The sequence below is a fragment of the Podarcis gaigeae genome, assembly GCF_964106915.1.
Source record: "Podarcis gaigeae genome assembly, chromosome: 10".
Classification (NCBI taxonomy): Eukaryota; Metazoa; Chordata; class Lepidosauria; order Squamata; family Lacertidae; genus Podarcis; species Podarcis gaigeae.
The window spans coordinates 50,404,410-50,417,267 of NC_139686.1; the positions used below are offsets into that span (position 1 = coordinate 50,404,410).

General features: G+C 40.5%; 1 protein-coding gene across 8 annotated transcripts in view; it reads right to left on the reverse strand.

Annotated features, from left to right (window-relative positions):
• The window catches only part of CNTN1 (contactin 1), a 157,346-nt gene that overhangs the window by 103,325 nt on the left and 41,163 nt on the right, over positions 1-12,858 (reverse strand). For 5 of the 8 annotated variants that reach the window (XM_083699077.1, XM_083699080.1, XM_083699083.1 and 2 more), the window contains one exon: positions 6,282-6,333. The exons of 2 other annotated variants lie outside the window; for them this stretch is intronic. The gene's annotated coding sequence lies outside the window, so the exon portion shown is untranslated. Of the gene's footprint in view, positions 1-1,903; positions 1,923-6,281; positions 6,334-12,858 lie in introns of those variants that run through there. One more of the 8 variants, XM_083699082.1, reaches the window with a different exon arrangement.

Below are 12,858 nucleotides of genomic sequence, written 5' to 3' on the forward strand. Positions count from 1 at the left end.
TTTACAGGTTTTCACATCCCCACCTCCCTTCTCCTCCACCATGGCCATGAGACATTGGGAAGCTTTTCCTTTCTGTAACCATTAACCATTTTTTTTACAGTGTCCCTAAACTCTAAATAATGTTGATTATGGTTTGCTTAAACAAGTCAGCTTCTTAAGAACAGAAAAGAGTTCTAGCCCATCTAGTCCAGCATCCTGGCATCCTGTTCTCACCATATCTAACCAGAAGCCTTTGGGAAGTCCATAAGCAGGAGCTGAGCACAACAGCTGTCTCCCCAGAAGTAGCTGTATATCTTAGCTATTCTGGCTAGTAAGCACTAGCCTCACACTCCATTGCCCATGGGCTTAAGCTGGGTTATTTCCAAAGAACCATAGTTAAAATTGGCCACCATATTTTGGTTTGGGACAACCAGGCAAACTGCAATTAATCTAAACCAGAAAACCCCCAGAAATCCTTCATACATATGCATCTAATTCTCATCAAGCTAAACAAGGGATGTCAAAATCAGCTTCATTTGCTGTTACAGTGACATTACATATCCAGATTTTACTGACTGCATGATAGTGTCACTGTTACTAGAAAGAAGATACACTGGAAACAAAAAAACACACAAAAAAACACACACACAAAACAACATGACAAAAGCCACAGCTGGTTAAGGCTACAAACAGCAACAAACTAGTGTTACATATGGTTTTAGATATCATTCAGGTAACATTTTATCCATCTTAAAAGCTCCCTTTTAAACCAAAAATATTCATTATGAACATCTGGCATAGTCCTGCGATTAATGCATCTGTTCGCACAAAATTACCATTCATTGTAGTTTATCCTGCTTTGACTGAAAGTATTTTGTGATTTAGACTACAGCCAGCCCCTATCTGGTTTAAACTATCTAGTTGTAAATTAATATGGTGCCACACAGTGATCCTAATGGTATTGAATTATCTGAATCTTTTATGTAATGGATGGAAAACCAAATAGATACAGTCGGTTAAAATTCAAAAAGAAACTACATGAAAGGAAGGTCAGATGTCTCTGATCAAACACACTGAATCTAGATAACCCCTACTGCAAAAAGAGCCTGTTAGACAAATGTGCTATGAAGTCTTTCTGCTTATTTGTTGTTTAGTTTATTCAACTTCTAGCCCATTATACTTCAGGGGTTCATGAAAATCAACAAGGTTTTTTTTACCCTGTCCCTATTCTTAATCCAAAAATGAGTGTGAATTAGTCATGTATCAAACATCACCTTTACCCTGTGGGATAGCTCAGTTGGTAGAGCATGAGACTCTTAATCTCAGGGTCATGGGTTGAACCCCACATTGGGTAAAAAAAGTCCTGCATTGCAGGGGGCTGGACAAGATGACGCTTGTGGACTCTTCCAACTCTACATTTCTGTGATTCTATGATTCTATGAAACATGATCCACCAATTTAATGAGACTTTTCACTTCCAAGAAAGCGGTGACCATTTCTCTTGATTCTTTGGAACACGCAGGGGCGTTGACTCTTCCCAAGGCTTCTTTTCATCTGGAACTCACCAGAACTCAGTTCCAGCACCATTGCCATTATAAGAGAACAAGGGAGGTGTTCGTGGTGAGTTCTGGCACTCCTCCCCCCCTTGAAAAATAGCACTGACTCTTCCTATAATCATAATCACTATGAACCTGGCCAAGGGGAGCATGAATCTTCCTCCTTTAAACTTTTAAAACCCAGTCCTTATGTGTTCTGCAGCCTCCCTTGCCAGCATATTCCCTGGAAAGCACAGAGTGGTCATTAAACCATGATCTCTTCCTACATGCATTCCATGTACACATGCTAGATGAGGGGTGGGGAGTGTCTGCAGTGTGCTACAGGGCAGGGCAGGGATTCTTTGAAAGTTCAAAGAAAGAACACTCACATCCCTCAGACACACTGCGGATAACGTTGCTGGATTCCTATCAGGCGCAGCCAGCATGGCCAGTGATCAGGGGATGATCAGGCCTGTAGTCCAACAACATCTGTAGGGCCGATATTAATAATTAGTTTCCTGACAGATAAATATACATTTTTCTAAGTCTTCAATTTAAACTTTTCCAGATTTCTTTCTAGAAGTTATGCTCTCATTATTATTAGAGAAAAAAGAATTATTGACTTTGCAGTGCTTCTTTCCTGGTTTTTGTTTTTTTTTACATTCAGAAACAGGGTCAACATTCAGAAACAGGTAGACAAGACATGATGCAATACATAAGCATATAGAAGAATCTTAAATGTATGAATTACAGTGGAACCTCGGGGTGCGGACATAATCTGTGACGGAGGCACGTCCATAACCCGCAGCGTTTGCATCCTGAAGCATCGCGCCTGCGCAGGCGCTGGCACAATTTGGCGCTTCTGCGCATGCGCGAGCAGCGAAACATGGAAGTAACCCATTCTGGTACTTCCAGGTTTCCCTTGGTCCGCAACCTGAAAACAAGTAATCTGAAGTGTCCGCAACATGAGGTATGACTGTATGAATAAATCTATCTCTTCAAAGTGGTCAGGAGAAGATGATTTATTCACTCAAGGACTATCCTTTATAAGCTTAAATCTCTCCCAAGTCAAGAAAAAAAATCTATTTCAATCAGCTACATGATGGGAACAGATGATTTATGTGGCCATTTCCAAAGATTTCTTCTCAAAGGTAAACTAATAAAAAAGAAAAATCAGATTACAGTCTATGATGGGGTGGATTTTTATTAGAAAATATACTACCTTGTTGTCCAGTATCATCTTTGTAATATTGTCTAATGCTGCAAACTTTACAGATCAAGATAACAGGTAGCAAAAGAGAATAGAATGTTTTTGGGTGTGTCACTGTCCCCATGGAGATTCCACTGCAATCAGTTGCCAGATAGCTGCACATCTATTGAGAAGTTACCACGTGGTTAAAGAACTGGACCACAATTCTCATATTTCTATTGAATGGCTTCCTGGAAGAGCAGGCAAGGACAATCACCTTCTGTAACTATGACATCAGGTGACAACTTCATGAAGCTGTCAGATGACAGTGTCCTTTCCAAGGGGCTCACTGCAAACCCCATGGCCACAGTTTTTCTGTGTACAATTACACAAGAGGTGACATCACACCACCACTTCCGGGGGCTTTTTTAGTCAAAAGTTTTCAACAAACACAGTAAGAGGCCACACTTTCTAGTTACTGGGATATTTGGTGGTTTAAAAGAAAAATATTATGAGGAAAGCCCTTGGACTACCCTGTAAGTTCTTCAGATCAATTTCAATCTGTTAAGAGCAGGTAGCTTTTATTAGGATTTTTCCTATAATTTCTACATGGAGTTGGGATGGGATAGACTTGCTGGTAGTGGGCCAGATCAAGGCTGTTTCATCCACCCTGATTGTAAAGCTGTAGAGCTACCACAGAGGATGCCCTCTTTCTTGTTCCTGCCAGTTTAACTGCTCCTGGAGCTGGAAAAACAATAAATTCCTGATCTGACCATCTGGCGCCCAAAGGTACTCAGGCAGACACATTCTGGACCAGTAGAAGTTTACAAGCCATCTTTAAGGACAGACAAGCGTACAGTATATTTCATTCCTACTATTAAATAAAAAATAAAAGCAGTGTAAAATATATAGCCTATATAAACATATTTTAGCTGCTACTTGTCTGGCACTGAAATGATATCAAGGTGAATCTCTCTGTTGAGGGCATTACACAGCTAGGGTGCCACCATTGAAAAAGTCCTTCTCTAGTTTCCACCCACTGCACCTTACCTTAGAGTGGCAACTAGAAAACAGGATTTCCACCCACTGCAGAACTTTTCACCCTACTTCTTGGCCTTTGGCAACACACTTCTGTAGTTTTCCTGTTTCCTGAGACCCGTTCTCATTCAGCTGCCTAATCTTGTCTCAAGTTGCTATGTGAGAGATAATGTGGAATTTTACTTCCAGTCAAACTGAATTCCCTCACATATTTTTTTTTTAATCAAAATCCATGTTCCGTTTCATTTTCTAAACAACTTAGTTTGATTTGGACATGCTCAGTCAAATTTCCAAGTAACTCCTTAGCCACTGAATTCCTTAGCTGGATATCCTTAATACAGCTGTATATAAAGGTAACTGCATTTTTCAAAACACTTCTTAGACCTGAGCTAATTGAGAATACAGTGTAGATGTACAGTAGTAGAATGTCACGCGCACACACAGACACATTTTCTATTGTGCGTTACACAATTTTTGCTTCAGAAATCCCTATGTTCATGAAATTCCTTGGAGAGGTACCTCATCATTTATTAATCAAAAAACTACAAGATAAAGGCACAGGTATTAGGGGATACATCCCTGTACTCAAATTGAAATATATCAGTCTTCTGGGAGAGTTAGTAGAGATCTCACTCTTTATGCCTTAGCCTGCCTTGGTTCTTTCTCTGGAGGCAGAGAATGGACTATACTGTTAGTAGCCCATGGGTTTGATACACTTTCAAATATATTTTAGTCATTATGGAAGTAGTCCAACTTGAATCCCATTTTGAAACAAACTCATGTCCCATAAGCAAAAAGCCAGCTATTAGATGAGAAAGGTATGATGCCACTAAGATAGGCTCCAAATGAATTAAAGCTGTTTTAACAAACAAATCTATGGATCCGGCCAGCCTCTAAAAGAGAATTATTGATGCTGTGGGAATCAACAATAAGAGCAGAACCAAAGATCCCTTCTATGTCTTACATGTATAAATATTAAACAAATGCTGTCTGTTACAATGAAGACTGAATATGATTTTTCTTTAAATCTGTCTCCCCAATGGACTCTGGTATGCATTATAAAATATTTGTTACAAAATTATCAAGTTTGATGGACAAGGATTATTATTATATTTATTTATATCCTGCTCATTTCCCTGACAGGGGCTGTAAGTGGCTTACAAATAAAACAGAAAAAGCTAAAAACAGGAAAACAACAACATTAAAAACAATTAAACATTAACAGAATTAAAACTATCTATCTGATCTATTCAAACATTTAGATCATTACAAAAAGATTTCCACACCCACACACCATCCTCTCATCTATCATTGGTCACAAAGACTTTACCAAATCTCACCCACATCAAACACCCACTGCATTCAGGTCTGAACTGGAGGTACAGAACAGTCTCTTCAACTCCCGATTCAGATGTTGTGACTCAGGGGAAGAAGTAAATGAGGCAATATGGACTAATAAAATTAACAGCCTAAACTTCACACAGTAAAATTCTGGGCGGGCACAATATGTGGATGGATAGCTGTTACTTGATATTCAATATGCTATGGCTGTGTTCAGCTGTATTGACTTGGTGTTGCATCAAGGAACCTAGAATTTGTCCCTTCTATTTTCCTTTCCACCCATAGTGTTGCTGCAAGGAAACTGGAAGATTTCACTTCCATTTTTAACTAACTGCTGTTTACTGTTGTGTCCAAACCAGGACAAATTGTGCTTAGTCTTAACCAGTGGTTTTTTTAAAAGAAAGAAAAGGTCCTGGTACTCACCATGAAGTTGTTACAGTAAGTGCCATACTTTTAACATGGGGGGGGGGAGTACTGGTACTGAGTACCCTTGAGAACCCTCAGAAAAAAGCACTGGTCTTAACCATGGTTAGTGAAACAAGCCACCTTCATGCCATGGTTTGTGGAGTTTTGTTCTCTTCCATGTGGCTATTCCAGTGGAAGATGGGGTGAGAGGGAAGCAAAAGCCCAAGGTCAAAGTTTAAGATTACATCTAAACCAGGTTTATACTGTCAAGAGCTAGCTGCTATTTCATTCTTCTCTTGCCCATCTATCTAATTCCACTTAGTAATTATGCAACCTTATTTGCAACTTCATGCCACAGAATTTGTTTTCATCTTCTCTCCCTATGCTTTGAATTTTCATTGTGTTGATTAGTGCTTATGGTTAGGGACCCATTCATTTTACTTTTTGTCTTCAAAGCATTTTAGGCACTTTTTATTCATGTATTGTTAATTATAACAACAATACATGAAGAATTCCAGGAGAAAGAGGAAAGCAGGTGAAGTACCTTTGAGCTGGACTGTTTCCTCTCCTACATTGGACCATCTACCACTGACTGGTTTGATGGCTTGCTATATTTTTATATTGTTCATTCTGATTTTATTAATGCATCTTGATTTTACTTGTCTGTCACTTTAGAAGGATTTGTATCTTAAAAGATGGAAGGATGATGGTACTGCTAATAATGGTATAACAACAAGTAGCAGCAGCACAGAGAGAAAAACAAGGTCTATGAACTTAACACAATCCTGACTTACCAAATGGTCCTCAGATGTTGCAGCCTAAAAGTTCTTTGTCTGTTGCAGCTATCTGGAAATGGATGAAGAGAGAGTACAGAAGTCAGAATCTATTGTATAATTCCATCCCAGTGTCATTATTTCAAACTCTCAAAATTTATTTTCTTCTCCAGTCTCTTCTCTGTGATTTGCTCATGGCAGGAAATCAATACAATATTACTGAAGCTACATCCAGAGCTCATAGCTCTAGCTCTGCTAGCCAACCAATAGTTAAAGCTCATCGTCCGGAAATGAGTCATCTTGGATCATTCGTTGTCCTATCCCATGAAGCAAGGGATAAATATCTCTCTCATGGTATAAACCAGAAAGCAGCATCAAAATTAATGGCAATCATTTTGTTCCCATACATGTCTCCTAGTGACCACAGCCGGTTAAATTATGGCCACAACTTTGCTTAAAAGGTTTAGCAACAGAAACATTAAACACCTCCCATTCCTCCTAAAAAGATACAGGGGGGCAGAAAATTAGGCCTTCCTGGATCCTCCAAACATGATATCTGTTTCACATCAAAGATGGATCTCCTATTATAATTGAAACTCTGCCTTGGGACCCATCCAAACCCAACCACACTCCTAAAACACTGGATAGAGCAAAACCCATAAAGCACCGTAAGTTATTTCTTTCATGTAATGATTGTAAATTAAATCTTCATTAAGTCAATTTGCTGCTGATGCTAAGTGTTTCCTGTAAATATACATTGCGACATTAAAGTACCAAAATATTTTCAACTGATAATTCAAATAGTTTGCAAATGAAGTAAAATAAAATATTTCCTCCCTAGAAGCAAATCATCACAGAAAAATCACCTGAAATGTGTTCTGTTACATGTTCTGAAAGTCATATTTTCTCCTTGATAGCAAATATCTGGTGTCTGATTAACTTTTGATATGCTTGGAAGAAACAGATTGTCTGCAGCTATCTCACAGGGATGGAGGGAGTGTGTCCCTGTTGATTCTCCTTGATCTCTCAATGGCTTTTGATACCATCAACCTGGTTACCTCCCGGAGCAGCTCAGAGGGTTGCAAGTGAGAAATACAGTGTTGTGGTGATTTCACTCCTGTTTGAGAGAATGGTACCAGAAGGTGTTGTTGGATTATTTCTACTTCAACAAATGGCTTTTGGGGCTGTGGTGTCCTACAGGGTTCCATTCTGTTTTCCCAATATCTATGAAGCTACTGTAGGAAATCAACTGAAGTTTTGGTGTGTGGGGCCATCAATATGCCAATGATACTCAGGTCTCCTTCTCTATCTCTGTCTCTAAATCAGATGAGGTTTTGCAAGTGTTGGACCATGACTTACATAGCATTCACCTGGACAGAGGATGAAAATCTGTTGATGATGCCACAAACCCCTGCTGTAAAGCATGCTGTGACTTGGACATGTCTTTTCAGTGTTGTGACATGAGTTTTCTAGAATTACGGTATCTACCCATAGAAGTGAAGCAAACCCACGCATTGTTATGTTTTTGATGCTTGCTGAAAATCTTTCTCTTCTACCAAGTCTTCCCAAATTGGACTATTATATTTCTGTAGTTCATTCTTCCTGGTTTTTATATTCTTAATATTGTTATTGATTGCTATTAGGTTTTATATTTTATTTCTGTACACTGTGTGAGTAATATTGCATGTTAGAGTGGTTTATGCATTCTGAAATAAATCACTACTTCTGCCAGTATATTATATACAGGATCCCTGCCAGAAACACCATACATTAAAAGTACCTGCTATCACGATCCCTTTTTATCTTCCTGCTGCCACCATTAGGATTCAAATAAATAATACATTTATATAGCTTTCTCATTTAGTTGCTGGGTATAGGTGCGGGACAAGGCGGACCAGGAGATTAGGATGTGAACTCAAAATAAATGATTCACTTGAAGTATTCACTTTCTTGTGGCACAATGGACCAGTGCATCTAGCTGTTAACCAGAAGGGTGGTGGTTGGATCCCAACCAGGGATAGCTGTGGGCAGGATTCCTGTAATGCAGGGAGCTGGACGACACCCTTGGGGTCTCTTCCAATCTAAAAATCTATGATTCTATGGTTCTTCCCTCTGGTCAGCTTCTCTTCCCCACAGTTGCCTTTCAGACTTTACCAGGTCTTTTAACAATAGTTCTTATCTTTGGTCAGGAATGCAGTGTTTCTTCAAATCAACTGCCAATCGCTAGCACACTGGCCTCTGCTCATCCCAAATAACTGCTCCAGGAATCTTTCACCCCTCTTTGTAAACCTTCTTAGCATCTGACATCAGTGATTTTAGCTTTCAAGCACTGACTCCCTCCTCTGAAGAAGAAAAAAATACCAGCCACCACTAGGATTTCTCAGTTCCCAGGTCCTCTCTGAACTCTCACTACGCCTCTGGCTGATGGTACTTCCAGATTCAGTCTTTCTCAGACTTGTCCTTTGTTTTTGTTTTTCAGGGTTTCTTCATAAGTACCAATGAGCATCTCAAAAACTGCCTGGCTGTCTAATCAGACTCTCTGTCTCTTAAACAGTGCTATTCTACTTTCTCCATCTGGAACCCTCCAGTCAATTTCCAGGTTTTTACTGACTTATAGTTATAGACTAGTAAGTTTAATTAATGTCCATGACAGGACGCATATTCTCACTTTTTTGTATTCTGCAGAATCATATAAATATGGGGAAACAGGAAGCTGACTTATACTAAATCAGATCCCTGGGCATAAAAACCAGTGCTCAAAGTAGCTAACTGGGGATCTGTCTTCCAGCATATCATATACTCTCTAATATTCTTCAGATGATAAAAGGGACGTTCTATTATACATCAGTATCACTGCTTGAACATTTCCCCATGGTCAAGTACAAAAGCTATTAGAGGAATCATACAAAACCACAGAATTTGAAACACAGAAATCTTTGAATTTATGTATGGTATTTAAGGAAGCCTGAGGAAAAATGAAAAGCCCATATCAATTAATGCAACTAACTATGTGTGTGTGTGTGTGGAGACTCATGCATTTATGAGTATTTTGGAAGCATGATAACTCTGAACAACCATTATTGCTGTGATTGTGCAGGTGTATGATATGGGGCATCCCAGTGTTTATTTTGGGGTACAGGGAAATATAAACTTTTGAGTTTGGGGATACAAAACCTTATTTTTTTAGTGTTTAAAACAGGCTTCCTCAACCTCAGCCTTCCAGATGTTTTGAGACTACAATTCCCATCATCCCTGACCACTGGTCCTGCTAGCTAAGGATCGTGGGAGTTGTAGGCCAAAAACACCTGGAGGGCTGAGGTTGAGGAAGCCTGGTTTAAAACTTTTGAGCAAATTAGGAATGTGTAAGCAACTGCAGAATCCTGGTGCTTTGGTGAATCCTGGGTGGATCAGCTGCACAGACACACAAACCTCGGCTTCCCCCCACCCCCAGCTGCCCTAGGACACCCAAATGCACAAAACAGGGAGACGCCACTAGTTCAGCTCATGGGAGAAATCAATGCCTTTTCTGCATCCACATGCAGGAAGGAAGGGGCTTTGGAGGGAAGTGTGTTTGCTCCAGAGGACCCCTTCCCCATTTCTCCAAATCCCCTTCCTCTCTAGGAATCTAGTCTTGTTTATTTTAAGCCATAGAGAAAGTCAAGCTCCAGGATCAGATCTCTCTGCATGTCTCTCAAAGCAGGCACCAAAGAGGAAACGCCCACTAAACACACAGGTGGCAGTGGCTCAGTGGCACTTCAGGTCCCCAAATGAAACTGGCAACAAAAGGTAAGGCAGCAATGCAAATAAACTGGGCAGGGACCTAAGAAATTTGGATGCAAAGCAGACACTCCCTGTTGTGGGCAATGTTGCTGAGCAGTTCATAAGAGTGTGCAAACAAGAACACAAAGTAGGTTGCTGCTTCTCTCTTTCCCTGGCCAGGCGATGGAAGAAGCAATGGATGAAAAGGTGGAGAGAATTTCGATTGTTTTTTGAGTGGGAGGGGAAGGAAAGGCTTACAATTGGGAATTCCAGAATTCTCATGGCAAAATGATACTTTTAAGTGTTTTCGTGAAGCTCCTGGCAATTTTCGTGGCAATTGGAGGCTATGCATCTTCTGTGCATTTCAGACACAGCTCCATCTTCTCCACTGGCTATTCTGGCTGGCTAGTGTGAGGAATGACCGCTCCCCGCATAAAACGGGGGGGGCGCCCTTTGAGTGGACGTATCTGGAGCAGCTCCAACAGCATAGGCTAGGCTTTGCCTTCCCTCAGGTGGGATACCTGGAGGTCTCCGCCTACCTCAGTCAGTTGTCCAATCCCACCTGGGGGAAGAGTTGCCAAGGAGACCAGGCCAGGTAGGGGAGGGATTACCTGCCCACACAAAGGAGGGAGGATCTTACCTGGGAATTCTCACTTGGCTCCAGAGCTTCTCCCACCCTACCCACCCTCAGTCAATGTCTTATGTTGCAGGTTAATTTTCCTCACAGGTTTTGCAGGTTAACTTTTCTTCACAGGTATGCGGGCACTGCTACGTTAAGGTCGCTGTTAAAGGGCCGGAAAGGAATTTCCCTGCATTGGCAGGTTTCGCCTTTCCCGTAGCAAAATGTCACAACTTTGGCGGTATCAGGCCTTGGGCGGAATCCTTTTGTCCATCTTCCTCTTTGCGGCGGCGATACCAGGGTTCCCCGTTAAAGGGGTTTTCTGAAGGGAGGCTTTGACCGTACGCCGGAAGGTCGTCATTGCTCTCCCCTGCGGCAGCGTAACGGGGGCGGCTATCTCTGCTTGAACATATGTTCTCCAGAGCCGGCCCATCCCCCCCCCCACACTGGATAACCCTGATGCTCCCTAGGTCCCCGGCTGGGGACTGGGGAGGGAAAACGCCCAATGCCTGAGCCAAGGTCTACCCACATTTGAAATTTAATAAAGTTGTGGCCAATTTAATCCCATAGCATGTTGTCTTGAGTCGTTATTTCACATGACGGGGGGACCGCTCGGGATCTGGGGACTCCGCCTGTCCACGCAAATGGAAAACTGACTGGGTATATCTGAGAACACGTGAGAGTGAAAGTGTGATTTTACAGGAAGCATTTGCCTGAACTATTATTTTAGGAAATGCAGCCTTTCCCCCCATACGATCTCAAACTGATTATGGCTATTAAATTATAAAATTAGTCACTGCAATGGCACCCATGAACCAATTTACTGTACTCAAGGTAGTTAGCCAGTGTGAGATGCATTCATTCCCCCTCCCCGGCCTTTTAAACACATGTTTATAGGTAAAGTGGAGACTGTAACTTATATTACTAACAGAGAACAGAGTTTTTTTATTTTAAAAAAAGATATTGTTATTTCAGGTTCATTAAAGTTGAAGCAAGCAAATGCACAAATAGAAGAAGCAAAAGTAAAAAACAAAAACACCCCACGGTTAACTCAAGCCACTTGAATTTGCTTTTGACACTACAAACCTGTGGAGGAATCACCAGGTCAAAGAAAAGGTTTTGGTTACTATGGAAAACTCAACAGAATTGCTGAACACAACAACACAATTGGATGATGTTTACTCTAACAAATGTGCTTTGGATATCTGGCCTGTATGCAAGAAAAAAAACATTTCCCCCTAGTTAGGTTTATGAAACAGGCCTATCAATGTGTTTAGATGTTGCATAGCATTTCAATCAGCTGCAAGTCCTAAGCAATACTTGTTCATATTCACAGTTATCAAAAGAAAGTCATTGCCAAATTGGCTCAGATTAAGAACACTGCACAGGAAGAGAAAATTCATATTAATGGCTATTAACACCACAGTGCAGGAAACAAGCTACACATCTTTATTACCTTTTGATTTTGCATCAAATGGAAGAAATTTAAATAAATATCTCCTTTTGGATTTGCTATTAGATAAATGCTTAATAAGAAACTAGTTTGCATGAGAAAGGAAGACTTGGAACTCCATTTCTGCAAAGCTTATTAGTAAACTTTGATTTAATTAAACCTCTTAAAGATACCTTTATTTTCTGTAAGGTTGATCCAGCTTATATATCTCTGCTGAAGGCCAGAAGATAGTGGGAGAGCATATTTTGACGGGAAGTGTCTATTAAAGAATTAAGCCAAGATAAATCAATTCCCTGGCTGTCATAAGAGCTCTAGGGAGCCTCCATGTTTTCCCCCACTTTCAAACTGCCTGCAAACACAAGAAAATGTGTGTGCAAATGTTAGCAAATAGATATTTTGTGGCTGTTAGGGGAAAACAAATTCACAGGTCAAATGGGGATCCATATTGCAGGTTAGATTATGTAGTTTATGTAGATTATGGAGAACCCTGTTTAAAATCTTTGTTGACTCGTTGGGCTCAGGCACAGTCACTTCTGCTACAACAGTGAAACTAACTGCTTTTACCTCAAAGTTCTGCTTGCCTATTGCAAAAGTTCTGGGTCCAACTCTGTAAGTGAGTTAAGTAATACTCAAACTCCTTTTTCCTCGATCTTGTAATAAAAGTATAATTTGATCTACTGCAGAATGAAAGTTATAGAAACAGTTGCACAAAGCTAAAAATCAGTTCATGTCACAAACATCTGTCGACAAAATGCATGTTTATAAAT